We start from the raw sequence: 22,680 nt of genomic DNA on the forward strand, positions 1-22,680 counted from the left end.
TCGACAGCCCGGCGAGTTATAACTTTAACTTTTGCAAATATCATACCGTTTTGGAGTTTTAGAATCTAGATTTACGGTTGACATGTTGGTACTTAATACCAATTTGTAGCGTTTATATTTGGAGTTCAGTTTTAAAAATTACATCTTGCTTAGGAGAAGAGAATAGAATTCTGTATACGATAGAAAAAAAATTTGTTTAAAAACGAAAGTAATTAAGGAATGAAGACGGAAAAAAGTAGCGGGCGTTCCTAACGCACTGAACTGATGCTACGGTCTTGGCGATTATGCTTTTGTTTAGAATTGAATTTGCTTTGCCATATTATTATATTTTTATGGAATATATTGTAGTATTTTGTTCACGAAGCATATCATTAAAGCTTATTATAAATGAATCTTAATAAATTAACGATTTCAGCTCTTGTTTATAACACAGAAAGGGTGTTAAATTTATGATGAAACAGCGTATATAGCGGACCCTCTCGATATTATTCGGCTTTGCATGCATACCTGAAATAAAATGGGTGTCAAAAACATTCATCGTTTGCTGTTTATTATCAACGAGGTAATTATGTATAATTATTAGAAATGTTATTTACCTTAAATTATCAATTTATTAAAGATTCTTTAAAATCACGGTCGGTGTTACGCGGGTCATTTCGTATTTTGACATCAGGGCATCATGTCCAACTTTTCAAAATCAGATTTTTTCACCGGGACGATGACGGCTTAGATTTAGACAGGCAGACAGATAGTTTATTCAGACTTATACAACAGTTCATCGTCTTCAACTCAAATATATAAATTATTTTTAGACGAATTGTTAGGTGATTACACATATAGCAGTGATGATTCTGAGAATGTTGCCATGTTTCTTATCCGTGTAATCTAGAGTCCGTGGTTTGAGCCTTTTTATCGAGGTGTTCAATAAAAGACATCTCAATAATCTTGTTTATTGATAGATCTGTGGTTTTATTGCCCCTGTGTTCAGCACAAACCAATTATCTCGTTATGATCAGACACTGTGCCGACAAATACTAAATAACACTATGGTGTCATACGCCACAGCAGGGACCTATACTTGTATATTGGTCCCTAACCACAGGTGGCAATGTCTGGTCAGTTTACACTTTTTATGATACCTCCATGTCTTCTCGTGGTATTAGTGGTCATTTCTTGGAGTAATGTAACGCCAAATACTCATTTTTGCGTTTATAAGATATGTAGTGTATTGAAAACATTTATAGTCATCTGCCCATACAGATTGCCATAAACTAAATACTGTATAGATGTCAGCCAGCTTAATCATAATAATTATAAGTTTTATTTCAAGTATGCATGCAAAGCCGAATAATATCGAGAGGGTCCGCTATATACGCTGTTTCATCATAAATTTAACACCCTTTCTGTGTTATAAACAAGAGCTGAAATCGTTAATTTATTTAGATTAATCTATAATAAGCTTTATTGATATGTTTCGTGAACACAATACTACAATATATTCCATAAAAAATATAACAATATGGCAAAGGAAATTCAATGGCCGGTTTCTAAACAAAAGCATAATCGCCAAGACCGTAGCATCAGTTCAGTGCGTTAGGAACGCGCGCTACTTTTTTCCGCCTTCATTCCTTAATTACTTTCGTTTTTTAAACAATTTTTTTTCTATCGTATACAGAATTCTATTCTCCTAAGCAAGATGTAATTTTTAAAACTGAACTCCAAATATAAACGCTACAAATTGGTATTAAGTACCAACATGTCAACCGTAAATCTAGATTCTAAAACTCCAAATCGGTATGATTTTTGTAAAAGTTAAAGTTATAACTCGCCGGGCTGTCGAAATCAGAAGAAAAACTTAATATATATTTATATATCTGTTTACTACGTAACGTAAGCTTTCTAATGATATATAATTTGTCAAAATCGGCCGAGAAATGAAACTATAATTTAACAAAATACGTGAGTGGGTACATCAAATGTATAACCTCGGCGCTTCGATAAAAGATCGATAGTTACGACACGGTCACGTGACTTAGACACAACAAGATATTTGGCGTAACGGTCCCGTTTCATATCCGTGTAATCTAGAGTCCGTGAACTAGTATATATTTTTGTCAGCTTTATTTCTGTTTATCTATGTTCGGAATTATCGTTATTAATACGTTGACGTCCGGCATCATCCATTTCCGGTCCACAACAATAGTGCGCGTAGCCAAATCTTGTTAACAATTCGGGTAAAGCAAGCTTCATCGGGGATCGGGATTGATTTTGGGGCCATTTGATAAAATTTTATATTTTCACAAGTTTTGTAATGCAAATATGCACACAATTCAACAACTGCAATCAACAAATTAATTATTTGCGTGTATAAATAGCCAGTGTTATCAAATCTGAATTGTGCAACTTACAATACCTTAAAAAAGTTATAATGCAACATCATCATAAGAGAGATCCTACCTTTGTTCTGTCGCTAGTATTTACGATACATGCCATTCAAAATAAAGTGTTAGTTGAATAATTAAAGCTGGGGTCACCGCCTTGGAACGGTCAGTGCAAAGGATTGGGGGCTCTTACCGCTTAGATTGCTTGCCTGACATCAAAATAACATAATCACAAAAGATACACGTTCAGTAATACACATAAGGATTAGGATATGATATCATTATTTGTTCAAAATGTAATAATAAACATATTTACTGTATTTGTTTTTTATTTACAAGAAATTGCTTAATGTATAGCAGTTTTAAACAAGTAATCTATATCAACGACTTTCCGAAGCCGATATAACATGAAACCTTTCTCAAATCAGTCATGTATATCTTATTCTAATTATACAATTTTAGTGTCTTTTTTTGTGGCTCTCGAGAAAATAAATCTATAGGGGAAATATTGAAAACAAAATACGAAAGAATCGAGTGTAAGTTTCTAAGTATTTAACTATCAAGTGGACTGTGTATGTGCAAAAGAAGCATGGCTTTTAAGTAAATGAAGTGTATTAAGTATGTGTCATCAGTATGAGACAAGTTTTAAAAATATAAAGGGATTTAGCAATATAATTTATCGTCAGTCCAGGCACTTGTCAGTATTAAAGACACGTGTTCAGTCTAAGATATTTAAGTTGGAAATTGTTTAAACGGAACTTGAACCAATTTGCTTTTATGCAAAACAAGAGGGGCTATCTGACAATTGTTCAGCTCATGTAAGTGGGGTTTTTCAGACATCCTTTGAAAAACTATTAAAGGGGCCTTTTCACAGTTTTTGGCATTTTTTAACTTATTCATTAAATGCTTTATATTGATAAATGTAAACATTTGATCGTAAAAGCTCCAGTAAAAAATCAAGAATAAAATTTAAAAAAGGAAAAGAATATTGCCCGGAGCAGGATTCGAACCAGTAACCCCTGGAGTCCTGAAGTAAAAACGCTCTAGCCTACTGAGCTATTCCGCCGAGTATACATACTTGACGTATTTTGTACATTATATAAGCAATCTTCGTAGTTATACACAATTTAACGACAAAAACAGAACTCTCCAAATTATTCAATCGTTTCGCGTTGCAACGCTTTATAATTTTTAGGTTTTATAATCGTCAAAAGATGCATATAATGGCTATATTAGAGCATGGTTAATGTTCAGTATTACTGTTTCCTCACAAATATCATAACTAAAACGAAAATTTGTAAATCTGAAACAACTTTTTTCAATTTTGTCAATTTACCAAAGCGTGAAAAGATCCCTTTAAATAAGGTCTAAAATGTATAAATAGCTACAAATATTTATAATATTCCATATACGCCTAATGCAATACAACCATACTTTTTAATACTGAAAGGGCCAATAGGTCCTTTTTATCAGCTCGATGATTTATGCAGTCATAGTTATAAATAACTTTAGCTTATCATAGTTATTGTGTACAGCATAACACACATACCCAGGGGCGGTTTCGAAATGATGAGTAAATAAGGGGGTGTTTTCGAAAATGTGAACCTATTAGATAAGCGTCATCAAACTTCTTCAGTAAAATCACTTTATGTTTTAATAATGGGCAATATCGTCATGACGGAATCATTTAAATACTGAAAGGGCCAATAGGTCCTTTTTATCAGCTCGATGATTTATGCAGTCATAGTTATAAATAACTTTAGCTTATCATAGTTATTGTGTACAGCATAACACACATACCCAGGGGCGGTTTCGAAATGATGAGTAAATAAGGGGGTGTTTTCGAAAATGTGAACCTATTAGATAAGCGTCATCAAACTTCTTCAGTAAAATCACTTTATGTTTTAATAATGGGCAATATCGTCATGACGGAATCATTTAAATACTGAAAGGGCCAATAGGTCCTTTTTATCAGCTCGATGATTTATGCAGTCATAGTTATAAATAACTTTAGCTTATCATAGTTATTGTGTACAGCATAACACACATACCCAGGGGCGGTTTCAGAATGATGAGTAAATAAGGGGCTGTTTTCGAAAATGTGAACCTATTGGATAAGCGTAATCAAACTTCTTCAGTAAAATCACATTATGTTTTAATAATGGGCAATATCGTCATGACGGAATCATTTAAAGCCCCAAAAAACAATATACTAAGGAAAGATACTTTAGCAGCAATTGTTCCTTATGGACATCTTACAAATGAACTTACAAAAACAATGCATTAACACCGCCCAAATCTAAAACGATTTGGTAATAATAAATCGGATTTTTTATTTAAGTCTGTATCGGATGATGCCTCTGAAGTAAACCGAGTAAGTACACTACCTCTGAAGTAAACCGAGTAAGTACACTACTTTCGTTCCAAGAGAACCGGGTATTCCAATCGCAGAAAATTTATTCGAACCAAATTATAATTAAAGGTAAATCCTGCAAAAGGAATATAAATCACTAAAATATACATATTTTTTTCATTAAAGCTTATGTCTTTAAATATACATCGACTTTTGATCAGCAGACTGGAGTTTTTACGAATATATCATTGCAATATTTGTTAATCTACTTACAATAAACTGGTTAAAGATTGTGCGATAGGCGTGCAATTGGTTGTTTCAGTTCACATGATTGGATAATTATGCCATTAAAAAAAGAAAATGTAAGCGTAATGGAGGCGGCGTTTCCATACCAACTACTAAAGATACGCCTTTGGCAGGTGTCCGAATTTCAGAACATCTTATCGCCAACATGCTCACGGTTAGAGTACATTAGCTTACTCTGGTGCATACGTAACCTCGATTACTACTCGGTGCATTTCTCACTGGTTACCTTATATAGCCGCAACATGGACTCGCAAGTGAAGCTTTTATTTGCCCATAAATGGTTATATTTTGGTTGAAATTTGAACTGACCTTATATTTACTCATAATGATTGCGAATAATAGAGCGAAAGTATTGTAAAAGTGTAATATTGATTGCAATTATTAGTGTGCATACATTCAATCAGTGTTTTGCGCTCGGACTTTACTTATCGATAATTTGCTTGATGTTGGCTTTAATGAAATATGCTATTGATAACGTTCGTGCTTATAATTTAACAAACATGTTTAACATATCACGCTCAATCTTGGGACTCATCAATGTACTTACTGTACTGAACTGAACATTCACGTTCCGTGTTGTTAAAAAATGGTGTAAGTGTTTGTATGAACAAGAAAGCCTCTGCAATTCCCATAAGTGTGCGAGTAAATGGTTTATCTAGTAAACTACTTCATTACTTCTACAACAGGTTTAACTTTATATTGTGTATTATTAATAGAGTTTGTATCTGTTTACCTCTTCATGCCTATGCTAAACAATTTAATTTATAAACCAACCACGTTTGCCAATACAGTTTCTTTAAATACGGTTATTTAACAGCGTGTATCCTTTAAACAAGTCGATTACAGGTCAATGATCTAATTTATAACACGATTCGATAACGCGAGAGTAAATATTCAATACAATGACCGAGGTGTTCTATCAAAAACATGTAAGTGAACTTTTATAGAGGTCCAGTTGTTTACCTATTTTGTTTATAATACACATTGCGATGGAAATTCTCGACATAATGAGCTTGTCAAACTGCTTGGTCGAACTATTTGCTTTAGTTTTAAAACATATCTTGGCATTCTTAAAGCAGCAAATTTTAATTGAAATTATAATTATATTTATATTCAACCAATGAAAATCAGTTTAAGCAATATAATGAAGCTTGGCTGAAAGGAGTATATTTGCTTGTTTGCCACAGTTGTGTTCAGTGTCAAATAGGTTTACCTGCTTTCTTTCTTGGATATTTTGTGAACATATATAATTGATAGAATTGCTAAAACTACCTTATTGTCAGCCACAAACTTGTACGATTTTATGTTAAATGCCTAAATAGTGTAGTGAAGATCTACGACGCTACGTAATATTGCTTTGAATGCATACTACTTATATATTTATATGAACGCGTGTGAGCTCATTTTGTTAACAGATTTAATGTATTAACCGATATAAATCAAAGAATTAAGCCAACAAGCATTTTAATTGGTCAAACTGTGTGTAAGTTTGCGATTTGGTATATATAAGGTTCATACTCGTGCGCATTGATAATGTCTGTGGATGGATAGCCGAATTATGGTAAGTGCAAACATACTGCTAAAACTGTATACAGGCTTCCTAAAGTAAAAACAAAATTGGTTCGTCTTTTTAATCTTACCCCATTAATTTTACGTCTAAAAAGGGCGGGTACTGACTTGGCAAAGATCAGAATGAATGTTCAACCACAAGCATTAAGCAAAGTAGCACATTTATATGAGTATATTTGTAAAATTAATAAAACTAAAGGCTTTTAATTCCGCTTACATAACCCCCTTATATGATAAGCTTAATTTTATTGATATATTGCAAAAAACGTTTCACGGCGTTTAACGTCCATTTCTCAAAGTTCGAATTAATTCGCATCAGTAACGAGAACGGCTGTAGTTGCATGTCCAAACTTCAATATTTCATAGATAATGTCGGTATGTTATAATGCCTTTCACATTTGTTTGTTTTAGTTTCATTCTCACGTACTGTTTCAAAACTGTTTCATTTGTTTATATCAACTTTATTTATTTAATCAGTTTGCTCCAAAGCGTATCATTTGTAAGGTTATAAATAAAACGGAAGATCTATAAAGAAAGTGAACGTAAGCAATCGCCGCCATATTTAATTAGCAGATGCTCCACATTATTAGAGATCTTACTCGATAACCTGGTTGTCATTAGTTTTCTTTAACCAATGCGAATCATTGCATTCTCTTTTAAAAAATCCGATAATAAATCAGTTCAACTCACCCCATGCGAATGCGATATGGGCCAGTGTATCTTTTGTATTAATTTAAAACTTAACTTTTGCTTATATGATCTAATTTAGCAAAAATGAATGAAATATCAACCTTAAATATACAATTACGAAGAATAAGCGTCTCAAAAAGTCTACCAATTTTTCAAAACATTATTCATTTCTGTGTCACGACCTACTCAAACTAAATTTTATTGTCACAAGGTGATTTATGGCTGCATGCTTAATATGTTATTCGTCAACACACCGATTTTGTTTTTAGAAGTATATGACTTGCATGGATTAACAAATAGATGTTGGATCGTGTAGTAGATATCTGAATACCTGACCGTGCAAAACCCATTTTCGAATTGAATCATGTTCCATAAACATTGGTTTCTAGTAAGATGTCTAATGGGTTGTTAACCCATATTTTTTGCATTAAATATTCTCTGCAGAGCCCATTACATTTACCATTAATATAATAAGCAGATGGTACTAATCAATCAGCATTTCTCAATGTATTCACCAATTTATTATGAGTTTGGTACGATTTATTGCATATGTTTTTGGTTCGGGATATCTTCTGATAAAGTAACTTACCTACAACATGCACCCAATACTGAAAAGACAAGCGCGATGTGTTTGTTCTATTTTGCTACCGCTTTTCACTTTGTGATCGAGACTAAATTTAAGGCGTTATAACTTCTTTTGTGTGTGGTTTGCACAAACTAATATTTAATCTATGATTGCCGGTGCGAGAGAGTTGTGGTTTAATAAGTTAAAACATACAACCTTAGACAACATGCAGACAATATGCTAAAAAAATCAAACGAAGAAACATATTTAAAATGAGAATTGAATAAATAGTGATTATACATGTAAGATCATAAAGACGTTTGCTTTGTTTCGATTTAATGTGCATCGTTTTATTGGCGTCCATGTTTAAGTGAGAGTGATTGTTTCTACCTAAAACATATCTATCGTACTTGAATTCACCGTATAGAGTGATGTACTGCATAAGCCATCTCATATAAAAATAAGTTTGTTTACAGAAAATACATTTAGAGAAGACGATCAATACAGTTATAACAAGTATAATATTGGCTTAGTGTGACATAAGTTCTTACGTTGTTACAAAACTAAACAGAGTAGTTGTGTTTGCCGCTTCACTACTTCGGTCGAACACACATTGTAAAAATTGCACACAATCGAAAAGCAACAACTTTGCCGCTTAAACCCGATTGGAACCAAAAACTACCCTGATATAAGCATATCACTCAGAGTATGTCGGCTTCTAATCCGGCTGAAGCTTATCTGAATCGAACATACGTATAACACTGTTACGGCCGATACACAAATATATATGACCATATTGCACCTTATCATACAACTCAAAATTTAAACTTGTTAAGCTTTTAATTATTATAAACGACGAAGCTTTGTTTTGTATAATGTTTATACGTATCATATGTTTTATAATGCTGTTAGTGTGGAGTTGTCTTTCATTAATTATTGACGTCAACTTATGCTATCGTCAACGTAGTATAACTGGCACTCATATTATATACAATCATTATCTATTCATCTTAGCATAGTTTTTGTATCAAATACTATAACATTTTGATATGTTCTGAGTGGATGCAGTAGAAGGTATTAAGTATAAATATATCTTCAATGATGTCGTATTTCAGCATTCACAGTCTGTAAGCAGTAGAGCTCTTGTGTTCGTTATGTGGATCAAACATAATTACAGTCTTTCTTACACCTGGTTTGTTTGAAACATTTATGTAGATAAAACGCTTACTTGACCGTTTATTATTATTAATAGCTGGAACAACTTTCGTTTTATACTAATGACTTAAAATCTTTCTACTAATCGTGTTAATAGATGTCAGATACAAAAGACACTAGTACACCGAAATTGTGTGTGCAATATACGATTCGGGGCGTAACCGCAACTAGCTAGACAAGGCTGTGTAAACTTTGCGCTCCGATAAAATCTAATATGTTTTAATCTAGATTTTATGAACATGCTTTTTAAGAATATTATCATAAGTTTCGTTAAAGTATCGACAAGTGTAAAAATTTGTGTGAAAACTAAAATGAAAATATAATGGTCAAGTGAAACTGGACATGTCAACAAATGTTACGGTCTGCCATTACTGCCATTACTGCTAATTTTGACAAGCGACCTCTTTTGAGAGTAAAAGGCGAAATAAACAGTCTGATTGAGACATACGGAGCTATAAAGCGTAATAGTTCACCGCATCGACCAAAGCCACATAACATTATTTCAAGGGGTATGTACATAGTGGCGTTTCTATTTTGACAATTTTAGGGACAAAGTTATTTTGATGTCTTATAGTGTCCAATTAAGAACACGCATAATAGGTATCCTCAATACCAATCCTGATAGACTAAATGGCGAAACACTACACGGGTGTGTGTTTAAAACATTCTTATCTCTGTCGACAACAGTCTGAATGCCAGAAACATCAACGAGAACCTTGACGTTATTTTAAGAAATGAAAAAAAACAAAAACATAAATGATAAATTTACCAATTGTTGCACAGGTCACCAATTGTAAGTGGGAGAAAGTCTTAAAACCGTTTAACATGCCTCGCATAAACCAGTTCAAGGCGGTCATTTAAGTGTGTTTATCATTATTGCATTATTATAGTTGGTGTAATGATGTAATAGGATTGGAAAATAACAAGATATTTTCCTCTGATATAGTTTCTGAGTTTAGGTAAATTTGACGATATTTTATGATAATGACATCATGTTCTCAGTCATTAAACAAATAAGAAATTCATTCAATACTCGGGATTCATTATACATGTATTGATTTTTTCCTAATAGGGTCACTTTGCCTTCTTTGACTTAAGAAGGAATCCTTATGTAAAATGTTCGAAGAAAGGGAAGGCATCAGCTATAGTAGCTGTAGCTCTTGCAACAACGTCCACCGGATCAAACATTCTTTAATGTACATATACATCATGATTCGGTTCTCATCAACGTCTAGATGAGATCAAACCGCTCATGCAATAATACTACTGCTACTACTTCTACTACTACTACTACTACTACTACTACTACTACTACTACTACTACTACTACTACTTCTACTACTACTACTACTACTACTACTACTACTACTACTACTACTACTACTACTACTACTACTACTACTACTACTACTACTACTACTACTACTACTACTACTACTGCTACTACTACTACTACTACTACTACTACTACTACTACTACTTCTACTACTAATACTACTACTACTACTACTACTACTACTACTATTACTACTACTACTACTACTACTACTACTACTACTACTACTACTACTACTACTACTACTTCTACTACTACTACTACTACTAACAATAATAATAATGATAATAATAATAATAATGATAATAATAATAATAATTATTATTATTAGTTGTTGCATTATTATATAAATACTAGTATTAGTATAAATATTGGAATTAGTATTATATTAACAATATTGATATCCGTATCAAACTACACGTCAACGGAAATCCCCATTAATTCAGCTCTATTTTCGATTTCACATTTTGGTAAATGCAAATGGAAAAGATACAACACTGTGATCTAAAGGTACGTTGTATGTTTACAACTAGCCTTGCTTTAGCGATATCAAAGGCAATGATAATACGATAGGGAAACATACATTTGTAAGCAATAGGGGATGTAGCGTGGTGGACTATTTGTTATGCAAATATGCTATGTTCAAGAATATTTCCATATTTGATATCGATGTTCCAAATATTGTCTCAGACCACTGTTTAATGAGCGTTACATATACATTAGACTCAATTATCAGTAAAAATACAAGTGATAGGTGTGATACAAAAGATTTTGAAAGTGTAAACTATAAATATGTATGGAAGCCCGACTTGAAAAATACTTATATTGAAAATTTAGAAAGTGAAGAATGTTTAGAAAGCTTAGATGTTTTGACGAATAATATAAGGGCTAGCATGACATGTGATGATATAGATGTGTGTATAAATAATTTCGAAACTATTTTAGACAATGTTGCCTCACCTTTTGTTAAAAATATATGTACAGAAAATAGTAATTATGTTGTTTACTCGGAAAGTTCACAGCCATGGTTTAACGAGGAGTGTTTTGAGAAAAGGAACATTTTCTTAAGATGTCTTAATCAGTATAGAATTAGTCAAAATGAAAACACAAGAGTGAATATGGTGAAATCTAGGTCGGATTATAAGTTAACAATAAGAAAATGTAGATACAATTATGATAAAGAAAAAACAAACAAACTGTTGAGTAACAGGCACAAAAATGCTCGTTTATATTGGAATATGCTAAAGGAATCTGCTGGTATCATAAAGTCAAATATATCAATGTCAATGTTTGAAAATTATTTTAAAGCTGTTAATAATCCAGAAGATAGGTTTTTTACACCTGATGAGGATATTATGTATTTTATTGATAGGTACGAAAATGATGAATTTAAAATTATGTTCAGTGAATTAAACACATGTATAACTATTACGGAAATAACAGCAGCCATTAACCAGTTGAAAACCAACAGGTCAGGTGGTCCTGATTGTTTAATAAACGAAATGTTTACTGTCGGTAAAAATGCATTGATGAACGTGTTTTATACATTGTTTAATAAGATTTTTGAAAACGCATATTTCCCCAAGCGATGGTCGGAAGGCTTTGTGATTCCACTGCATAAAAAAGGCAGTATAAATAATGTGGATAATTATCGGGGTATAACTTTATTGAGTAGTTTAGGTAAGCTGTTTACTAGGATTATAGATAATAGATTGAAATCATGGGCCGAAAAGTATAACGTGTATATAGAAGCCCAATCAGGATTTAGGGCAAATATGAGTACGGTAGATAATATATTTGTGCTTAACGGTTTAATAACACATGTTCTGAATCAAGGGAAACAACTCTATACATTATGTGTTGATTATACTAAAGCGTTTGACTATGTGGTTCGTGAAAATCTTTGGTTTAAGCTGATACAGCTGGGACTTAGAGGTCATATACTCAACATTGTTAAATCAATATACGATTCTGTTAAGTCTAGAGTTAAGTATTGCAATAAGTTAAGTGATGAATACACATGTACTCTTGGGGTACGTCAGGGGGAGTGCTTATCTCCCTTTTTATTTTCGATGTTTATCAATGATTTAGAAGACATGTTTATTCATAACAATGCAGATAGTATAGATGTTAATATGTTTAAGATATTTATGTTACTGTATGCCGACGACATTGTCATTTTTGCAAATTCGGCTGAATCATTACAGCGTAGTATTGATATATTATATGATTATTGTTTAACATGGAAACTGAAGGTAAATGTTGCTAAAACAAAAGTTATGATATTTAAAAAAGGCGGTTCTATCCCAAATGACATTGCTTTTTATTATAATGGCGAACCAATTGAAATAGTTAACAAATTCTGTTATTTAGGTGTGGTTTTTACTACAGGGGGTTCGCTTAGTACCGCACAAAGTACTTTGGCCGGACAGGCACAAAAAGCCATTTTTACTATGAATAAATACTTGTATAAATTTACTTATATACCGCCAAAACACAAGTTGGAACTTTTCGATAAGCTTGTATCGCCAATTTTGAATTATTGTTGTGAAATATGTTGTTTTGCGAATGACTTATCAATTGAGACAGTACATATGAGATTTTGCAAAAAACTGCTTGGTGTGAAGAAAACTACTCAAAACGATTTTATATATGGAGAATTAGGCAGAGTATCTTTTAAAACTATACATATGTATAAGGCTATTAAATATTGGTTACGAATTCTTCAAACGAAAGAAAATAAGTATATTCTTCTTGTGTATAATTTATTAAAGAATGATTTAGAATTGTATCCCAATAAAACAAATTGGTGCTCCTTATTGAAGAACTTACTATGTTCGCTTGGTTTTGTTGATGCCTGGACTTTTCAAGGTGTAGGTAATAATGACACGTTTCTATATATTGTTAAGCAGAGATTAAATGACCAATTTATACAGAACTGGTACGCCAGATTAACTCAGTCTAGTAGAGCTTTATTCTACAACACAATTTCATCTTTTAGATTTCAACCATATCTCGAATGTTTTAATATAAGCAAGTTTTGTCAATCGTTTTCTCGTTTTCGAGTCTCATCGCATAGATTGCATATTGAGACTGGTCGATGGACCAGACCTTTGAGTACCTCAATAAGTAATAGAAAATGTGCAAGGTGCAATACAATTGAGGATGAATATCATTTTGTTATGGAATGTGTAATGTATACTGACATAAGGATAAAATATATTGGCAGAAAATATTGGTTTAGACCTAGCATGGCTAAATTTGTAGATCTTATAAAGTCAGAAAATGAGAATATACTTAGAAACTTAGGAACCTATATTCATAAAGCATTTATTATTAGAAATGAGGTAATGTATAGAAATTGACATGGTAAAATTGTTGCAAAATGTGTTTCGTGTGATACTGAAAATACATGCTTTCTATGTGTTTGTTTGTACTTGAATTGTATATATTTCGTGTTTTCAATGTTTTTCTGCTGAAACTGTTAATATGTCTGATGTACTATGTATGTTCCTTGGTATATTACAGAAACCATACGCAAACTATGTTTACATGATTGTTGGTTACTGTTACATACATTTTGTCATACGGATAATAAATATGATATGAGGCCTTTATGCCGTTTTAATTGTTTTAATTGTTAAGTATACCAGACTATGATAGCGTGCTATTTAGAACTGTAATGTATTGTAGTGAAATACGATTACATTATAACATTTACCTGCATTTTTCTATTACGATTAATAGATAAGACATGTTGCCTTAATACCCTTTGTATTATTAGTAGTTCACGATCGTACAATTAATGTATTATAATGTGTCATTTTAAGTCTAGTTTCCACAATATTTGTCTTACATGTTTCTTTCGGTAAGACAAATATATGAAAAGTGGATATAAATTGTTAAGTACAGATGTTAGTGATAGCAGTTGCATATGATATCAGTCTTACATTTTCGTTTCGGTAAGACATATATATCTATGGCACTCTTCATGTTAATTCCATAGATGTTAAAATACCATCTGTGATAGATATATAACTCATACATGTTTAATAATTAAACTATATTATAATTGTTTGTATTCAAAGGTTTCTTTGCGATTGGTTATGTTACTTGTTTTTCGTAATAGTAAAATTGAACTAAATTTATAAACATATCCGAAGAGGCCGATGTAGAGAAACCATTTAATGCAGGATAAAGTGGTGTAATATGGCATACTTATGTAAATGTGTATGTTATGTCGTTGTTTGTTAAATCGATGCATATGTTTAGAATACAGCCCGAAAATGCTTCCTTTAAACAACATACTACCATGCTTATATGATGATATTTGATAGTACGAAACAAATTAGGATAAATGTATGCTACATTTTAAAAGCCAATTTCTATGTTTCTACATTGTTATTAGAATATCATCCAGTAATCGGATTGAAGAAACCTCTAAGAAAGAAAACATATTGTATTATATCTTGAAATAGATTGGTTAAATGCTTAGAAAACGTTCCAGAATTATCTTGCATGTATGCTTTTTGAAATATTGTTTTCAAAGCGATCTTCTCCAAATGTTGGAAACATACAACTACAACTTTTGTTAAAATTTTGTATTCTAGTCTACACTGTTCGTCAACACTTGTATTGTATATATGTCCTCGTGGGCTTAAATGCCTTATTGGATTGAAATAAACTGTCTATCAAAGGTATGGTTTATTTTAGACAAACAAGAGTCGATATAAATTGTAATAACTAGAAATAAAACTGAATAGCCCTAATTGCAGGCAATATAAATGGCGCAACATATTATATTTGATTGAACAACACAATTTTTTATATAACCGAAATATCTTAGTGATTATGATGGGAACCGAAGCATTATTATAATTATTATTATTATTTTTATTATTATTATTATTATTATTATTATTTTTATTATTATTATTATGATTAGTATTATTATTAGGTCATTTTTTTTTTGAAAAAAAAAATCTGAGCTATTGTCATCACCTTGGCGTCGGCCTCAGCGTCGGCGTCGGCGTCCGGTTAAGTTTTGCGTTTAGGTCCACTTTTCTCAGAAAGTATCAATGCTATTGCATTCAAACTTGGTACACTTACTTACTATTATGAGAGGACTGGGCAGGCAAAGTTAGATAACTCTGGCGTGCATTTTGACAGAATTATGTGCCCTTTTTATACTTAGAAAATTGAAAATTTTAGTTAAGTTTTGAGTTTAGGTCCACTTTTCTCAGAAAGTATCAATGCTATTGCATTCAAACTTGGTACACATACTAACTATCATGAGGGGACTAGGCAGGCAACGTTAGATAACTCTGGCGTGCATTTTGACAGAATTATGTGCCCTTTTTATACTTAGAAATTGAAAATTTTGGTTAAGTTTTGTGTTTAAGTCCATTTTATTCCTTAAGTATCAAAGCTATTGCTTTCATACTTGCAACACTTACTAACTATCATAAGGGGACTGTGCAGACAACGTAATGTAAATCTGACTGGCATTTTGACAGAAATATGTGCCCTTTTTATACTTAGAAAATTGAAAATTTGGTTAAGTTTTGTGTTTAGGTCCACTTTATTCCTACAGTATCAAAGCTATTGCTTTCATACTTGCAACACTTATTAACTATCATAAGAGGACTGTGCAGGTAAAGTTATGTAACTCTGACTGGCATTTGGACGGAATTATGGGCCCTTTATACTTAGAAAATTGAAAATTTGGTTAAGTTTTGTGTTTTGGTCCACTTTACCCCTAAAGTATCATAGATATGGCTTTCATACTTGGAACACCCGCAAACTATCATAAGGGTACAGTAAAAGGACTAGTTGCATAACTCTGGTTGTCATTTTTACGGAATTATGGCCCTTCTTTACTTAGTAACTTTGAAATACCGTCCAACCATCGCACCCAAGAATCCCCCCACCCCCCACCCCCCCGAATTTTTTTTTGCATTTTTTTCGCATGTTTGGAAGATAATGTAATAAATGTCCACACCCCCACACTATACACCCCTCTTCACTCCACCCCTCCCTCCTTTGTGATTGAAAATGAGAGTCCCTTCACCTTTAAAAAGAAAATAGATGAGCGATCTGCACCAACAAGGCGGTGCTCTTGTTATTAATAGTAGTAGTAGTATCAGCATCATCATTAGTAGTTGTATTCGTATTATTATACATATAAGTATAAGTATAATATTAGAATTAGTATTACATTAACAAAATAATTCAAGTTTTATATTATTAAAGCCAGGTCAGGTCATCACTAAAACTGCAAAACATGTCCAATATTGCTATCCGTATCAAATTCTGGTCAATGGAAATCCCCGTTAATTCCGCTCTATTATCGATTTCTCATTTTGGTAAATGCAAATTGAAAAGATACAACAATGTGATCTGACAGTACGTATTATGTTTACCACTTGCCTTGCTGTAGCGATATCAATAGTATGTGCACATTTTAGAAAAAAAGTCGATATAAATTGAAATAACTAGAAATAAAACTGAATAGCCCTAATTGCAGGCAATATCAATGGCGCAAATTATTATATTTGATTGAACAACACAATATTTTATATAACCGAAATATCTTAGAGGTTATGATGGGAACCGAAGCATTATTATTATTATTAGTAGTAGTAGTAGTATTAATATTATTATTTTTCTTATTATTATTATCATTATTAGTTGTATTTGTATTAGTAGAAATATACGTATTATTATAGATAGTAAAATTAGTCTAAGATTAACATAATAATTCAAGTTTTAAGCATTAAAGCCAGGTCATCACTAAAACTGCAAAACATGTCCAGTATTGCTATCCGTATCAAATACACGTCAACGGAAATCCCCATTAATTCCGCTATATTTTCGATTTCACATTTTAGTAAATGCAAATGGAAAAGATACAGCAATGTGATCTGAAGGTACGTTTCATGTTTTGGTCCATTTTTCTCAGAAAGTATCAATGCTATTGCATTCAAACTTGGTACACTTACTGACTATCATGAGGGGACTGGGCAGGCAAAGTTAGATAACTCTGTCGTGCATTTTGACAGAATTAAGTGCCCTTTTTATACTTAGAAATTGAAAATATTGGTTAAGTTTTGTGTTTAGGTCCATTTTATTCCTTAAGTATCAAAGCTATTGCTTTCATACTTCCAACACTTACTAACTATCATAAGGTGACTGTGCAGACAAAGTAATGTAAATATGACTGGCATTTTGACAGAATTATGTGCCCTTTTTATACTTAGAAAATTGAAAATTTGGTTAAGTTTTGTGTTTAGGTCCACTTTATTCCTACAGTATCAAAGCTATTGCTTTCATACTTGCAACACTTATTAACTATCATAAGGGGACTGTGCAGGTAAAGTTATGTAACTCTGACTGGCATTTGGACGGAATTATGGGCCCTTTATACTTACAAAATTGAAAATTTGGTTAAGTTTTGTGTTTTGGTCCACTTTACCCCTAAAGTATCATAGATATGGCTTTCATACTTGGAACACCCGCAAACTATCATAAGGGATAGGTAAAAGGACAAGTTGCATAACTATGGTTGTCATTTTTACGGAATTATGGCCCTTTTTTGACTTAGTAACTTTGAATATATGGTTAAATTTTGTGTTTCGATCCACTTTACTTCTTAAGTATCAAGGCTATCGCTTTCAAACTTCAAATACTTTCATGCTACTCTTACCTGACATACCACAATAGACTCCACCCAAACCATCCCCCGTACCCTCCCGCCCCCATCCCCCCCGAATTCCCCCCTATTTTTTTAAAGATCATCTCACAAAATACCACCACACCCTCACACTTTACCCCCGCCCCCCCCCCCCCCCCCCCCCCCCCCATTTTTTTGAAACGGTTAAAAAACACAAATATTTATTTTTATTATTTTATGTTTGAAATACCGTCCAACCATCGCACCCAAGAATCCCCCCTACCCCCACCCCCCTGAATTTTTTTTTGCATTTTTTTCGCATGTTTGGAAGATAATGTAATAAATGTCCACACACCCACACTATACACCCCTCTTCACTCCACCCCTCCCTCCTTTGTGATTGAGAATGAGAGTCCCTTCACCTTTAAAAAGAAAATAGATGAGCGGTCTGCACCAGCAAGGCGGTGCTCTTGTTATTAATAGTAGTTGTAGTATCAGCATCATCATTAGTAGTTGTATTCGTATTATTATGCATATAAGTATAAGTATAAATATTAGAATTAGTATTACATTAACATAATAATTCAAGTTTTAAATTATTAAAGCCAGGTCAGGTCATCACTAAAACTGCAAAATATGTCCAATATTGCTATCCGTATCAAATACCGGTGAAAGGAAATCCCCGTTAATTCCGCTCTATTATCGATTTCTCATTTCGGTAAATGCAAATGGAAAAGATACAACAATGTGATCTGAAGGTGCGTATTATGTTTACCACTTGCCTTGCTGTAGCGATATCAATAGTATGTGCACATTTTAGAAAAAAAGTCGATATAAATTGAAATAACTATAAATAAAACTGAATAGCTCTAATTGCAGGCAATATCAATGGCGCAAATTATTATATTTGATTGAACAACACAATATTTTATATAACCTAAATATCTTAGAGGTTATGATGGGAACCGAAGCATTATTATTATTATTAGTAGTAGTAGTAGTAGTATTAATATTATTATTTTTCTTATTATTATTATCATTATTAGTTGTATTTGTATTAGTAGAAATATACGTATTATTATAGATAGTAAAATTAGTCTAAGATTAACATAATAATTCAAGTTTTAATCATTAAAGCTAGGTCATCACTAAAACTGCAAAACATGTCCAGTATTGCTATCCGTATCAAATACACATCAACGGAAATCCCCATTAATTCCGCTCTATTTTCGATTTCACATTTTGGTAAATGCAAATGGAAAAGATACAGCAATGTGATCTGAAGGTACGTTTCATGTTTTCCACTTGCCTTGATTTAGCGATATCAAAAGTATTTGCACATTTTAGAAAAAAAGGTCGATATAAATTGTAATAACAAGAAATAAAACTGAATAGCCCTAATTTCAGGCAATATAAAAGGCGCAAATTATGATATATGATTGAACAGCACAATTTTTTATATGACCGAAATATCTTAGAGGTTATGATGGGAACCGAAGAATTATAATAATAATAATAATAATAATAATAATAATAATAATAATAATAATAATAATAATAATAATAATTATTATTATTATTATCATCATCATCATCATCATCATCATCATCATCATTATCATCATCATCATCATCATCATCATCATCATCATCATCATTATTAGTTGTATTTGTTTAAATATTAGTTATGTTATAAATATTAAAATTAGTACTAGGTTAACATAATAATTCAAGTTTTAAATATTTAAAGTTAGGTCATCACTTAAATTGCAAAACATGTCCAATATTGCTATCCGTATCAAATACACGTAAACGGAAATCCCCGTTAAAACCGCTCTATTTTCGATTTCACATTTTAGTAAAACTGAATTGCCCTAATTGCAGGTAATATCAATGGCGCAAATTAATTTGATTGAAAAACACAATTTTGTTGATGGTGAGATTATCACATTCAATTTTATATCAGATTTATTAAAACAAGTTAAGAACTTTATTTTATATTTGAATATATATAATCGGAATGTCGGACGTTTGAGAATTTACATAAATTAAACCTAACAGTAAGGATTCATGATGACTATACATGTTGAGCAGAAATCCCAATACAACCCATGCCAATTTTCATTCGCTGTCTTTTATTTGCGATGCGAATTTTAAAAATAACGTTGTCTAAATCGTGCATTGTTTTTTTCAAATAACTGGATATTTAGATAATTTCATAGACATCGGTATTTCTACCGACACCAAACACACAATAATAACGCATAAAGGAAAACCCAATATTTTGAATATTTCGGCTTGGACAATATAAATCGAAACTATACTGAAATATGTTGGATTGAATAGAGTTGGCACATTTATAACTCCAGTGATAATCACAGTATCACTTCGACTTACTATAACGGATAATACCGGAAACGTGTGTGCGTGACCAGCTAATACGCGAAACGGCACCCGATCATGTCAGAAAATATTGAATCTTTTTAGGTATGTTTTTTCTTTATTTTCACAATCCTCAAATATTCCACGGAACAACTTAGACATTCACGAAGTAAATTGCATACGCGTGGTCAGTCACAAAAACGTCAATTCACAGTGGGAACCTACACTGTCGGACAGTTTACGTATAAAACCTCTGGACACGGATGAAACAAAGCAGATAATTAGGCAGCTTCAGTTCTATCTATATATTTAATTTGTTTGAAATAATATTTTAAACAAAGATTTGATTTGAGTTCCTAAAAAGAGTTTCACTACGTGGAAAAGTCAATTAGTTAAGGTAAAGTTTTTCCTTCTTGTATTAGCTGGTTACAAAAACACGTAGACATTTTAGCTATATCTTTAACTTTTAGCTGTACCTATACTTTAAAAGACATATTTTAAAGTGTTTGTAAAAATTACGAACGTTAAATATTATTTTATACATTCTGCTACTATGAGCATGTTTCTTTGAAGTACACGTTAACACGACAAAATACTTGTCTCGTTTAGTTTTCTTTTACAAAGTTTATGTAAAGTTTACTTTCAAACTACTATACTATTCGAATAATCTTCAGACAAACGATGTAATATGATTATGTGAAAACTTTAACCGAGTATGCTTCGTTTAAAAGTGTTTATTTAACGGCTTGTTTCTCATTGCATTTAAAGGTGTGCGTTAATTATCCAGTACATGGATATCTCTCTGTTAAAATCATGCAAGCATGACTGAACTAAAAATAAAAAAATGCTGAATAGAATTGTTTATTACAGTGTCAAACATAGTACGTTCTGTTCAGTGTTGAACACTTTGGTCTCCGATATGGTAGTTTCAGGTTTGTTACAGACTCAACCAAATTACGTCAGCTTAAATGTCTCTTTTTAGGTTGACAGACCCAAATTTACATCTTTAAATCTTATTGTCCTGTAATGTTATGCCGGGAGGGGTGGTTTGCAGAATTTTTTTATTCGTCACATTTTTTGCGGTGAGGCCTAAATTAAAATTAAGTTTGTTTGCCCTTTACCGACCGACCCACTTTTTACCCCCCGACCCAAATTTTTTTTTATTGCGATTTCTGAAAACGTATTTTTTTATTTTCGTATTCGCCGATAATAGAAGAGCCGACTGCAATATTTATTCGTGCACGTTATCCCTGTCCATTCTTATCGCCCCTGACCGATCTAGGTCGCTGCGATGGTTGGAATTTCATATGCCCCGATAGACAATCCCAGAATCCATAAATTGACCGCCGCCATATTTGCTATTACGTCACCCGATACTGAAAACGGTACTGAAGAATTCGGCAGATTACAACGTTATCATAGTTTACACCCGCTTTATTCCAATAAACAGTACTAAAAGACCGAGGATGGCTTTTTTATTGAATAGTACATATCTTTGTTTGTCTAAACAGTTACCATTTCGTTATTAATATTTCCCTTGTAAGTGTCATTTTAAAGGTAATATACAAATCTATAGCCGAAATGAAGTTTGTGATTCTAAAATTGGTCCGGAAATATTTATTAGCGGAACTCTGTTAAGTTAAGGCTAAAACTAAAGTGGTTTTTAGCAATCTTTTATTTAAAAATCGCTCTCAAACTCATACAAAAATATCTAGCCGGAAATGATTTTTGTGATTTTAAATGAGCAAGTACCGGAGTTATTCGTTTGGAAAACTGTGTAAGATGTCAGGACATGTCATACTTTTTTTATTGAAAAGGACATATCAGCTTTTGTCTATAACTTTCGTATTTTTTTATTTAAATAACGTTTTACATGTAAAATCAAAGTTTATTGCCTGAAATAAACGTTGTTTGTGCAGTTCTCAATATTTACTTAACTGATTTAATTATTTATTAAATTTTCTTAATAACATCTTAATTCACGATTGAAATGTTCAACATGAAAAATAATGAGCCTTAAAAATACTTAAATAGTTCCTATTGTGTTCTCTAGATTTCCCTTAACGTATGTCTTTATTAAATATTCATGCCAGGGACCTACACAAATAGGTCCATGTCCATGCTGTGATAATATGTGTGGAAATATGTTTAAAAGTACGCCGGAGTATGGCCGGGTGCCTTTAAGCGTATTCTCCGTACCCGGGGTACATG

The 22,680-nt window shown here is 32.3% G+C and overlaps 3 protein-coding genes across 9 annotated transcripts in view; all 3 read left to right on the top strand.

Annotated features, from left to right (window-relative positions):
- LOC127841953 (uncharacterized) overlaps positions 1-22,680 on the top strand; it is a 237,060-nt gene that overhangs the window by 12,122 nt on the left and 202,258 nt on the right. The gene's annotated exons all lie outside the window — the stretch shown is intronic.
- LOC127841945 (uncharacterized) overlaps positions 17,330-22,680 on the top strand; it is a 472,965-nt gene continuing 467,614 nt past the window's right edge. The window contains exon 1 of one of the 2 annotated variants that reach the window (XM_052371105.1): positions 17,330-17,344. The gene's annotated coding sequence lies outside the window, so the exon portion shown is untranslated. Of the gene's footprint in view, positions 17,345-19,357; positions 19,373-22,680 lie in introns of those variants that run through there. The other variant, XM_052371106.1, reaches the window with a different exon arrangement.
- LOC127841948 (uncharacterized) overlaps positions 18,824-22,680 on the top strand; it is a 167,785-nt gene continuing 163,928 nt past the window's right edge. The window contains exon 1 of one of the 2 annotated variants that reach the window (XM_052371122.1): positions 18,824-18,845. The gene's annotated coding sequence lies outside the window, so the exon portion shown is untranslated. The remainder of the gene's footprint in view (positions 18,846-22,680) is intronic. The other variant, XM_052371120.1, reaches the window with a different exon arrangement.

This window comes from Dreissena polymorpha, chromosome 8 (genome assembly GCF_020536995.1).
Source record: "Dreissena polymorpha isolate Duluth1 chromosome 8, UMN_Dpol_1.0, whole genome shotgun sequence".
NCBI classification, from domain to species: domain Eukaryota; kingdom Metazoa; phylum Mollusca; class Bivalvia; order Myida; family Dreissenidae; genus Dreissena; species Dreissena polymorpha.